This window comes from Caloenas nicobarica, chromosome 3, assembly GCF_036013445.1.
Source record: "Caloenas nicobarica isolate bCalNic1 chromosome 3, bCalNic1.hap1, whole genome shotgun sequence".
In the NCBI taxonomy this organism is placed as follows: Eukaryota; Metazoa; Chordata; class Aves; order Columbiformes; family Columbidae; genus Caloenas; species Caloenas nicobarica.
Genome location: NC_088247.1, coordinates 93153420 through 93167211, shown reverse-complemented (window position 1 = coordinate 93167211; position 13792 = coordinate 93153420).

The window sequence follows — 13792 nt, the reverse complement described above, 5'->3', positions numbered from 1 at the left end:
GATAACACACTGCACAGCAGAAGTGATGTACAATATGCCTGGCTTTCCAAATCTGAAAGCCAGAAATAGGGTATTTCTAGGAGTAACTGTTGCTCTTCCTAAAAAAAGATAATATTTTCTTTGAGTTATTTAAAAAATAAAAATATCTGGCTCCCTCTACAAATGTTATTACCTTAAGACCCAAGCACCTCCCTCAGGAAATGATTTTCAACCCAAGAAAAGAGCAAATGCAAGTTATTTTCAGGTGGGTGGATTTTATCTAGAGTTCTAGCAATTTAACTCAAGGCTAGAAACTCCAGCCATATCATAACCCACATAGTTTCCTTCTGTTTACCTGTATAGGCTCTAATCACCTGTGAAACATCTGTTGGTACTCTGGCATTACTGGCAAGACACCAAAATAACCATATTCTGTATAACAAACAGTTGCATTTTCCATCTCTCTGCTGGTCTGCCTGCTTCAGCTTGCAAAGCCAGAATACACCCTTCCTGCCTTCCAGCATGAGAGTAGGATCAGAAAATATCCCTTCAAGGGTGTGATAGAAACCAGAATTGCATGGTTATGGTGTTTCTTAAAAAATATGTATTTGGGTAATTTTCAGTTCCTGTATGAAAGAGTAGCAGGAGACGATAAAAAATAAACCACAATCCTAAACCCTAATCCTAACACCTAACCCTAAACCCTAACCCTAAGCCTAAACCCTAACCCTAACCCCTAACACTAACCCTAACCCCTAATACTAACCCCTAACTGCAACCCGAACCCTAATACTAACCCTAATCCGTTGTAGGAAAATGAATCTTGATCCCCAGATTCTCCGGGGGATGAAATCGCTCCTTTTCTCAGAATAAAATTGCTCATTTTCTTGAAATGCAATTGCTAATTTTCTCTAAATATTGAAAATTTCCCTTTTCCACCCAAATTTTCAGGCACATTCCTCACCGTTGTGTCGAGATGGTCATGGAGTAGCCGAACAGGTTGAGAACGTTGTATTGTCGCCCCCAGTGCCGCACTGCATCCATGCAGAGCGTCTGAGCGTACAGGAGTCTGTCAACAATATCCGCAGTGCATTGAAATTGATAAAATTCCCTTACTTTTTGAAAAAATTAAATTAAATCAATTAAATTATGGGAAAAATACGGCATTTCTATTTTTTTTTTTTCCTTCATGCACATTAATGACATTTTGCACCTTTTCTCAGTTTTTAAGCCCAAGACCAAAGCAACAATTTCTCCCTGGTGTTGTACAATGTTACTGCAGGTTTCCAATTTTAGGAATTTAATTTTTTTTTCAATTTAATAAACTTAAATCCAGCTTCCAGATGGATTTTGCCTGCAAAGAATGATTTACCCCAAACAACGACACCTCAAATTTCTGAATAATTTGATCTGACCATGTACTGGCAAATTTCAATTTCTTGAGAAAGAATTTAAACTTTTTAGCTGATCGGATGATAATTCACAAATATTTTGATTTATATTTTTTTTCACTCCACAGCTAAAGATGAGGGACTTACGGGGCATGAAAGGAGGATAATTCAGGTCGTTCTGCTCACAGTCCCTGCTCGAGCCTGGAACAAAGCTGGCTACTTCATTCATATCCTGAAAGAATTGCAAATTTCAAATATCATGCTCATGCATAACAATAATTTCTGGGTTTTCAGCCAGATATACAGTTGCAAGCCCAGCAGCGACTTGAGGATGCAAGAATATAAGGAATATTTTTAAGCTGCTGAACTCCTCATCCAGCAAGGAGGACATGAATTTGCAAAGTAATTAAAAAAATTAAAATAATAAAAATAAAAATTTAAAATATTAATTAAAAACAAAAAAAATAAAAATAAAAGAGATTAAAATGAAAATAAAAATAAGAATAAAAATGAGAAGTACTACTAATAAAAAATCCTTCAGAATGTCAAAAAGCTGATTTTAAGCGGCGATGGCCACTCCACACAAACTGGAGAAATTAAGCAAAATAAATCTTCCCAAATCCTACGTTAAGAACAAATGCTACTTGTACTGGCCTGGAAATTATTAGAATTAATATATTATAATTGTATATTATAATTATTTTCTGGAGAAAAATAATTTCTCCCAAAAGGTGCCATTTGTTAAAACTAAAAGCTAAATCAGTAGTTACCATCCTGGACTCAGTTCTTGGATAAATTGAATTACATTAAATTATTTTAAATTACTGAAAGAAACATCAAATTAAATTTCTAACAAAATCCATCCAACACCAGAAAAACAAGGATTTTACCCAAATACACTGAACAGAAAATACACAAATTCCACATGGATTTCAGGTTATTTGCAGGAAATTTTCCTTCGAATCAATCCAGATCAATTTGCCTTTTTTTGCAAAATGTGAAAATTTTGGGGAATTACTCACAATCCAGATCCTGTCGTAGGGCACCTGGTTGTAAAATATTTGACATTCCTCCACCCACCAGTTGGTGCACTCAGGGTTGGTGAAGTCGGGGAAGACAGTTCTTCCTGGCCACACCTACCAATAAAAAAGCGGAAATAAATAAATTAAATTTTTTAATGAATTTGCAGAAAGATTGAAATTCTCAGATTTCTTTCAAAATTCCAGGCATTGTTCTGTTGGAGAAACATTAGGGAATAAAATTAATAATTTTGTAGGACAGCTTTGATACCATGATTGGAAGAAGGTTTTTGAGCTGTAAATCACAAACATTATCATTATTAATTAATATAAAAAACCCTAAATGTTGCACTTACTGATGCTCACACTGACATCCCAATAAAGCAGCCCTTCTGCAACTGAACTGTCTTTCAATGCAATGATAAGTGCCAAAGGTTTTTTTCAGCTACGAAATAAAATAAAATTTTAAAAAATAATAATATTTTTCATGGGAAATCACATTTCATGTTTTTCAGGTGCTATAATTTATATTCTAGACATTTTACACAATTTATCTTTGGTACCAGCCTTCCCCAATCCAGAGCGTTTAAATGTGACCACAAGGAGGAAACAAAAAAGAGAAGATTAAAAAAAAAACCAACCAAAACTCTATCATATAATTAAGATTGATTTTCTCAGGACTGCAAATGTTCACACAAAATGGGAGATATTAAAGCAGAAAATTTCTTTTTTCCCAGATTGAAATTATGGAGTGAAAAAAATGCTCTCATTATGTAATTAAGACGCAATTTGTTTGCCAGTCCACTAATTAAATATCTCCTTTAAAAAAGGAATAATAATAATAATAATTAATTAATAATTAATACCTGTAAAATGTGGTATTAGCAGGACTTTGCTGAGTGAGGATGTAGCCACCTCGGATGTGCAGGTTGATACGTCCCAAAGGAGCCGATAAATTTCTGAATTGTCCCCTAAAGCCAACATACTCATCCTATTTATGATTAATAAATTAAAAATAATTTTAAAAATTATAGTCTCTTTGTTGAAGTACCCATTTAAAATTTTTTTGAATGAAAGTTTGTAAATACAGACTAAATATATTTTTATATATTATATATCCTTTATATTATACATATTATAGAAATATATAATATAGCAATAAATAAATATATGATAAGTACATAATAATGTAGAAAATAAATACATAATACATATAAATTAAATACAAAATAAATATAAATGAATCCTAAAGAAGTTGTTACTGCAAATCCTTTTTTAACACAGAACTATGTATTTTCAAGATAAAATCTGAAATTCTACACATATAAACCAATTTCACAACACCTGATGATCGAGCGATGTTTGAAGCCTGAGGCAATAGAAACTGTTTAAATTTTTTGTCCTCTTCCCCTCTATTCCTGGAAAATAAATTATAATTTTCATTGAAGGGTTTAAGAAAAATAAATATTTTTAAAAATTACTTACTGTGTGATAATCGTACCAGCGGGCATTGGGCAGGTAAGCGTTCACTACTACAGCACTCTGGAATTAAGCATTTTTGGGTTATATCTATTAAAGCCAAAAAGTAACATTTAGCTCAAGTCACTTCTAATATTTTCAACAATGTCTAATATGGTCTAAATTTTACTCCATTTTTTTTCTATTTTTGATAATTCACCTGTTCCAGGACAGGGCTGATGAGCAGTACTGGTCCCCACAGAAATTGTTTCTAGATGTCCCATGTCAGTTTGTCATCTACAAACCCATAAAGCAAGAAAAAGTGATGGAACCCCCAGTGTCAGCATTTCCCCAAATAGTTCCTCCTTGAAAACTTTTTTCTCAAAAACCCTACCATTTCCTCAACTGTAAGCATGCTCCCAGTAATAATACTTCATATTTATTTATAATTATTAATATGTAATTATACAGAAATAATAATATATATTAAATAATATATAAATAATATGAATATATAGTTATTACTGTTATTGCTTATATATTATATCATTTTATCATATAATAATTCTTATATGTACAGTGTATAATATATAATATGTCATGTAATGTATTATTTTATATAATAATATAATGATGTAATAATTATAGTATAATAATAGATGATAATTATAAATAAATATTACATTTTAGAATATATAATATACATATAAATAATATAAAATATAGCAAACAATAAGAAGTAAATATGTAATAAATATTATGCATCATATATATTTTTTATCTGCCTGTATATTCTCTCTATATTATATATTATATAGTATACAATCTATATAGCATAAAATTTTATTATCATACAGGTTATTTCAAAAAGATGGACCCAATGTGAAATCACACAGCTTTGAAATTGGGTTCATCTCTTTTGAAACACCCTGTAGTACAATAATAATAATTATAATTATCTATTTATTAATAATACATAATTATGAAAAGTAAATCCCATTTAAAAATACAATATTTTATAGATACCACATTCATACAGTCAAAACACCATCAGTGTGGTTGAGACTCTCAGAGTCTCCTTTTTCTATCATCTTTCCCATCCCCTTGGCTTCTCCCTGATCACTACAGTGGACATTTCACATGAGTTGAAGGAGCTCTCAGTGCAGCAAAGGTGCTCCCACCCCTCAGGGACCACCTAGCACCCCCATTGCCCCACCTGGGTTTCACCACTGCTGTCCAGCCCCACCAGCATCTCCTCCTCCCTGGAGGTGGGGATCGAACAGAGACCTCCTGTGGCCGCCACTCAATGTGAGACCTGGACGCGACGGCAGAGATGCCGGCATGTACTGTAAACCTAGGAAAAAAGGCAAAACAAAGCTATAGGATTAGAGAATACAGGGATTTGTAACACAGATGTATTTACTTTGTTGGTTAAGATCAGTAAAGTTAACTCAAGAGCAAAAGAAGCTCATCGTATACATCTATTTACAACTAATAACTTACCCTCCCCTATTTTTTCCCCTTCTCAAACCTTTCAAGGTAAAAAATCAACCAACGAAACAAACCAAATAAAAACCAACAAAACAAAAACCACACACAAAACAACAAAACCCCGCACACAAATAAACAAAACCAAACAACAACAATAAAACAACCTCAAACAAACCAACCAACCCCAAACAACAAGAACAAAACCCAAACAAAAAACCCCCCACAAACAAAGACCAAACAGCTTCCCCAAGGGAAAGGCAAGAAGTATGGTCTATCCGGCTGAGGAAAATAACATGCTTTCCTGTTGCTGAAAAATCTCTCACACACATAGATTACTTCAGTTTTTCCTCAAAATTTGCACAGATGCTGCTGTCCATTTCCGTTTTATACTGACAAGCTTTTTCCAGGAAGTGATTTTTTTTTTTCCCTGAAACACTCCTTTCCTTCCTGAAGAAGCTTGGTTCACGTTAGAGGATGTTTCTGTCAGAATGAAGTCAAAGAGATTTTAAAGATGAAAATCTTGTGTAGAAAGTGATTCTCTAAGACCTGTGAAGAAAGGAGTTTGGAAAAAAGCCCCAAACCCTACACAAATACCCTTTTTTGCCTTAGTGGTTTGCGTTGTGGGGTTTTTGTTTGTTGTTTGGGGGTTGTTGTTGTTTGTTTGCTGTTTGTTTGGTTTTGTTTTGTTGTTGGTTTTTTCCATTTTGTTTTGTGTTTTTTCTTTTGTTTTGGGTTTGTTGTTGTTTTTTGGGGGGTGGTTTGTGTGTTTTGGTTTTTTTACTATAGTTTTTATTTTATGAAGGACAGAAGGTTTTATAGCTTTTAATAAATATAATTGCACGGACTTATCTCAGAGAATATTCCTATCAAATATTGTAAAAATATTTTCATATGACAACAGCATATAGAAGCAGAAAGTAGCTCCCATCAATGACAAGAATTTTGTCATATGCTATAGGTTTATTGGTTTCTGCTCTGGACTGAGATTACCCACATATGTGTTTAGCAGGTCTGAACCGAGGAGCATAAACCAATCTGGAGAACTGACAGAATTTGCTGAGACTGTTTCCATCTCCGCCTCTCGTAAGGTAATTACAAAAATTGCTAAAACAATATTGAAAGAAAATCAAATAAAACATAAAGGCATCTTAAAAGAAATAACAAACTCAGCCAAGCACTTGATGTAGTGAGCAATGTGAGGAACAGTGTTCGATGAAACAACATAGTTAATAATCTGGAAATTGAGATCTGTGTACCTTGTGAGGATGTAAGATCAAAGAACATGCCTTCTGGGACCTCTCTGGACTTAAGCTCAGGCATTAAAAGGTTAATACAAGTCTTGGGATGAGATTTTGTCTCCTGAAACTATGATTAATAAATATGCATTGCATATTAATCATACACACATAAAAACAATACATGCAAATATTTATAAGACATACTGCTGCAAAATCAAGCTGTCTGTCTGCATATCAGTGCTAAGCTTCTCTTGACTTTACCAGTGGAAGATCAGGCTACAAGTTTAAATTAATATGTAATTGGTGAGATTATCTTAGGAGAAAAAGTGCTCCTGGGAACAAGGGAGAGCCGCTCAGAGAGTTAGGACAACTCTATCAGGTGATTTCCAAATCAAAATTACTATTTTTCTAAAACTTGAGACACAGCCAAAAATTCAGCCCTGAAGTTTAAGAAAATCACCACTGTAGCCATCAAACTGCTGAAAAACTACAGCTCCCAGGCAAGGCTAGAGGTCCTTCTTTTTGACCCTAATTAACGCACATTTCAGTTCTCTCACTTCACCATTATGCTCAAAACAAGAAGCCCCATCACCACCAAGGAACTGGGAGGGTTGGAGGAGGAATCACCTGCTTCCCAGTTAAAGTCACAAATCTGACTTGCTTGTCCAGATGTGACTAAAATATTTCGCAAATTAGCAGACACCCCCATGCAGCAGTTTTTTTAGCAGTGGCACGTTCTTCATGGGTTATTTCCAGGCACTACAAAACCTTTCTCTTAGTAACATCTTCATTGACAGACCCGCCACAAAAGCACACCTGTGGTAGTCTGAAATGGAAGAGATCTGTCAGGGTCTCATAAGTCCCTAAAGAAAGTTAAAACAAGTAGTGAGTCAGTGTGGGACAGCTATGCTTTCTGGTCATTTTTGCTGGTTCCGTCTTTTTGCTGCTCAGAAAATTTATGGCCTGCATGTTCCTGAACTGACACCTTCCCTGTTAATTGCATTCACCGGTGATATGATATAGCCGTAAAAATAATGTTCAACTGACACCAGCTTGGTTTTGTATTTCTTACCCAAGTAATGCATGCAATGCAAAAATCACATTTCCTTATATGCTTCAAAGGACCCCAAGTGTATGTGTGCACACACATCCACACATGTGCACACACAACTGTACACAGGGGCCATCTGTCACAATCAGTTTCTTACATTTAAAAACATTATTAACTCAGAGACAGGAAGGAGCCTTGGGAACAAGGGGAAAAAATTGCTAAGATAATTACTTTACTCTAAATAACCTGACAATCTCTCCTTCTTTGGCATTTTTTAATCATTTAGAAAGACAGAACATGACGAGGCAACTTGCATGACCAGCATCACCGGTTTAGAGTTTCTTCAAGCAGCTGAATTAATACTGCTGAAGGGTAGAATAACTTTATTTTTTATGCTTAGCTTATAACTATGGAAAATCCTTTACAAGCATACTTCCTCCTAACACACAGTATCTATCCAATCTATCCTGAAGCATGAACACTGACCCATATTCTTCCTTTCAAAAATGGCAAGAATCCAAGGAGTTTTCCAGTCCTACAGTTTGAAAGTTTGGCTTGGTGGTGTGTTTAGGAGTTAACTTCTCCTAACTTACTTCCAAACTATTACAGATTCTCAGAGGGAAGATGCTCATGAACAAGATCCACTGTGTCATGAACCATTTGCCTTCCTGCTGAATTTCTTAGGAATATGGGTGGGAAAAGGTAATATCGCCAGTGCAAGACACTTGTCATGAGGCAACGTTCTAACCCAATAACAAGCTTTAAAAGGGGATGTATGTAGTTCTGTTGTAGGGCTCTAGTAGAGTTAAAGGGCCCATTCAATGAGAAGGAGAGCACGGGAAATGAGAGCGAAGAAAGAAAATGAGAAAAAGGTTTGTTTATCCAGCATGTGAGCAAGTCACAGCAGGACTGCACAAACACACCAGATGACATGGTCAGCAGGGAAGGAAATACCCAGCATATAGTCCTAGGTGAGCCAAGATTATCCATTAATCTAGGACTGTAGAGAATGGAAAATATAATCATAACCCCTAGTTGAAAGGGAGGGGAAAAATCCTGGACTCTGGTAATTTCAGCATGTTCAGTGAACCTTTATGATTTTTATTTGAATCATTGAAATGATCACTGGTGTCTGTTTGGCTGCTCTTAATCAAAGACACTGAGTGGATTTTTTAATGGCATTCCAGTAAACTCTGCAGTAAACCAGCACTAAATTAAATCGTAAGGCAGCCAGCAATCTGATTAGCAGATACAGATCTTTATGCAAGTATTTTACTTCTTTTTCACTTAAAAAATATCCCAACATTTTCTTCCACCATCTGAGAATTTTCTTCATTAATTGTTCTATAATTCACATAAAAACAATAAAATCAAAGGAGTAATAGCTCTATCATCCTCTAAGTTCTACTGAGAGATGTATACATTTAATTTATAGACATGCAAAGACAGTTTTAAAACATTATTGTTATTAAGGAATATCTCAGGGCAGTTTTTGCACAACAGGATTTTGTTATTTAAACAGTCAGCTACTGCATATGGCCAAGTTTCTGAATCCAGACTGTGAGCAGCTCAACCCAGAGAGGGCTGAGAGTGCTCTGCACATTTCCAGCAAACACTTTTCACTGGTTAAGATTGGGTTTTTTACACTTGAAACAATTTGGAAAAAAATAAAAATGGAAGGTAGGGGATAAAAACTGGAAGTTAGGGAAACATCATTCATAGACACATTTGTGGGATTCAGCCCAGCATCTCATCACAGGAATCTCTCGAGCTGCCTTAATACATTTGAAGCAGATCTCATTACAGGACAGTCCTATCTAATGGAAGACATTTATCTTATGATCAATGTGTAATTATGCTCAATGTAAAAAAGCCATTTTCTTCTTGAGCAACTCCGAAAGATGAAGTAGCGCATGAACATTTCATAGAACATACTTCATTGAATTACACTGAAGAAAAAGATATATTCATTTCAAGAAATACATGTCTGATTATACTGTTTTCTAAGGTTTCCTATAGCCTTCCATTTATATTTCTGTTCTTTTTCTTTTCCAAGAGGTCCCACAAAGCTTTCCCTATCTGGTCTCTTTTGGGTTCTTTCCAACCTGCTTGAAGTCCAAATCTCATCCCACTACTGTTGATTGTTACCGTGTTTCTGATTGGTCCCCATCCCTTCTTTTTGGCAGTGCTGTCAAATCAGTGAACATCCCCAAGCAAAATTTTCCTAGAATTATGATTTGCATAAATTTCCATCAGGCTCCAACTTAGACTGGGGCTTTTCCTTATATCACAGCTACCAGCTGCACCAGTGCACCCACTAACACAGACAGGCAATGCTGGCATTCTCACTCACAGAGCTTGGCAGTTTTGAGGCATAATGAACTTCAGAATTGCAGATATTCTTTTTTCCCCCCCTCCATTCTTTAATTTTTATTTTACTTATTTATGCAGGCTGAGTGACTGTCGTCTTAAAGGTGCACTGAGTTGAAGGCCCCATTAACTATAGGAAACTTAAATTTAAGGTCACTTTTTCAAAATAACAGAAGTCTCCTGGAACAAAATCCTTGCACCATTATTATGACAATAAATTTCAAATAACAGGAAGCCCAGTAAGGAAATCAAAGGGAAAAAAAGGCAGGCGGGTGATCATTTGTTAAAACTGACTGCTTCTAAGAAGAACATTTTTACAAGTAATACAAAAAGCAATGAAAAGGTTCTCAGCAGAATTTATTGAAATATCTCTGGGGAAAATCCATTAGAAACACATTTGCAATCAATCCAGTATCAAATTTCTACTGTAAATATGGCAGTTAAGAAGGTCAAGTTACCCGAGGTTGTGCAAGAGTGAGATGAACAGTTAAAAAGGAATTTATATTGAGGCTATTTTGTATACAATTTATGCCTTTTATTCTCTATTAAAACACATCGCACGTTTTCTTATATGTTACATGGCACTATATTCACAATAACAGGCTACTGAAATAATGACCCATTGTTGGTTTCCTTACACTTTGGAATTGTGCTTGAATCTGATGCGCTGATTAGATGAGAGTTAAATCCATGCCAATAAAAGAATGGCTGTAAATTGTTGGATGAGTGTAAATTACACCCCTACCAGTGGTGCAGCAGGGAAAAATATGTAACTTGATATTATGAAGTGTCCTGCTGTCACATAAATGGAGTGGAAAGGCATTTAGTCCAGAGAGGACCATAAATGGTTTAAAGCCAAAAAATGCCCAAGTAATGTGTATGGGTAGAAGAGTGATTAAGGAAGTGATAAAAGTGAAGGTGGTTATCTAACCTCTAGTGCTCTGTGGTTTTGCAATAAAGCTCTGTTGATACATCTATTTGGGGAACTGCACAGTGAATGAGATATATGAACTCGCTGGGATTTAAATGACCTCCCAACACACCAGAAAGTAGCTTATTCTGAACCCGGATCAGTTTGTCACTGGCCCACACCTTTCCCCACTGGAGCAGCGTGGTGGTAACACATAGCATCTCCAGCACAGAAATGCAACACATACCTGTGTAACTGCAAACTTGTGTAATGTATATGGCTCTGGAAACAGAACCTGCCTGCACATACCCGAGTGAGGAGAGCCGGCATCTGTCACTGAGGAGGGCTGCGATGCGGTACAGACCCAGCAGTACAGCAGAGCTGTCGATCAAGGCAGCAAGTGGTAAGCAGTGCCTGAACAGACATGTTCTGTCCCATTCATTAGCAATACATGGGAGAGGATTCGCAGCTGGGCAGAAAAAGATCATGCTGGAGACATGAAAAAAATAAAAAAGCTTAAAAAGAGATGGTACTAGGAAAATGGAAATGGAACATAAAAATATAGCGGGGCGGGGGGGGGCTGGGCGCGGAGAGAACAGCGGGGGACAGTGCTGGGAAAAGCAAACAACTTGCAGCCCTAAAGAAGACAACAGTTGGAAGCTTTCAGGGAGCAAATAGTAACCAACCCCAGAGGACAGCCTCCAAAGAGAAGATGAGGTCTCTGGAGAGGCCACAGAATGAAGGAGGCACTGAAACTCCACCCAGTGTCTTCCACACACAGCCAACAGGTTCAAAAGACTTTATTTTGTGCAAGGAGAGTGGCCTTTAGAGTCACTAAGTCAGGACTGGAGAGAAGCATAAAAATGGCTCCTTCAGATGTTTTGTTTACTTGTTCCCCCGTGTTTTCAAAGCACTTCAGAGTCATCAAAGATTTCTTCTCACAATGCCCCTCTGGAGGCAACGTAGTATTGTTATTTCCATCCTGCAGGAAGGAAGGCACAGAGGGTCAATGTTACTTGCCCACGTACCATAAGACGCCTGAAGCAGAGCGAGGAAGTGAGCTCAAGTTTCCTGTGTCTCCCCTTCATATCCTGCTTTGTCCTTCTCCACGTCTCTCATCCCTTGCAAATGGGCAACAATGGGAAAGGTGCCACTTCTGTGCTCAGCAATAAAACAATCATGACGGTCAACTCAGAGAGTCACAGCTGAGTCCGATCTTGCTTCCATTTAAAACAATGCCTAAAGGAGTCTGAGACTGCTTTAGGTAGAGCTTAGTAAATGTCCCAAAAGCCGTGATTCATTTTGGAGAGGGAATAACTTCAGCCAAAAAGACACCAAACCTTACTGTCAAGTCAACAGTAAACCAAATGTAATTAATTAAAAATATATAATAATAAACAATATTCACAGAATCACAGAATATTAAGAAAATATAGTAGTTGATAATAATGCAAAGTTACGAAATGAAAAATTAGATAAGAGGAAACAGAAAGTTCAGGAGAAATATAGGACTGATAGATCTGAGAGGGAAAGAGAAAGAAGGACTTTTTGTGTTTGGAAACTAAAAATTAGTCTCAGCATGTCCTTGTCCTTTATATGAAGGAAAAAGTGTGTTAATACTGTTAAAAAAGTAGAAGTATCTGTTATCTTTTCTGTTTTAATTCTTGAAAAGAAGGATGATATACACACAAGGATGACAAAGTACTGTTCAGGTAAGTGGTTAACTAAGCATGTATTTGACAGGTAGGTGAGGGATATGACATTATGATAGCAAATACCAAAGTTAAAAGTCAGCTAGAAAAAACTTTTTAAAATCTGCTATCCTGAACAAACTGCAGCTCTCAAAAGTGGACCAGATTTTGCAGCACTAGGAAAGTTCCAGGTCAGACAAACTAATATCAGGCTGATATTAAACAAGGAGGACACCAGACCTAGATAAAATAGATAAATAAAGCCTGTACAAGAAGTCTGTTTTCGTTTTTGACATTAGGAATGTGATTGCTAAAAAAAAAAAAAAAAAAAAAGTAGCAAAAAAAAAATATCTATAAACGTTCACAAAGCATTTGAATCAGTACAACAAATACTCTAATTAGCACTGCACATGATCGGTGGACTACATGGCAAATAGCTATGCACAGGATAACAGACAGATTTCAGAAAGAAGGCATTGATGAGGACCTGCCATTGACTGCTTCAACAGGAATCTGAACTAACATGGATGATATTAAAATTTTCATCAATAAACCAGTAGTAAACATAACATTTCTGCTGCTGTTATGTGTGGATAATAGAAAACACATACTATAAAGAAATTATGATGAGAACTTAACAGTTTTATCAAATTATCTGGAGCATTTGACTGACCAAAACGGTGACAGACACTCAAAAGCAGTGACTCAAGGCTAAGAAAAGAATGAAAGGAATTCACAGAATCACAGAACGTTAGGGATTGGAAGGGACCTCAAAGATCATCTAGTCCAATCCCCCTGCCAGAGCAGGAACATCTAGGTGAGGTTACACAGGAAGGCATCCAGGCGGGTTTTGAATGTCTCCAGAGAAGGAGAATCCACAACTTCCCTGGGCAGCCTGTTCCAGTGTTCCGTCACCCTCACTGAGAAGAAGTTTCTTCTCAAATTTAAGTGGAACTTCTTGTGTTCCAGCTTGAACCCATTACCCCTTGTCCTATCATTGGTTGTCACCGAGAAGAGCCTGGCTCCATCCTCGTGACACCCACCCTTTATATATTTATAAACATTGATGAGGTCACCCCTCAGTCTCCTCTTCTCCAAGCTAAAGAGACCCAGCTCCCTCAGCCTTTCCTCATAAGGGAGATGCTCCACTCCATCATCTTTGTGGCCCTGCGCTGGACTCTCTCCAGCAGTTCC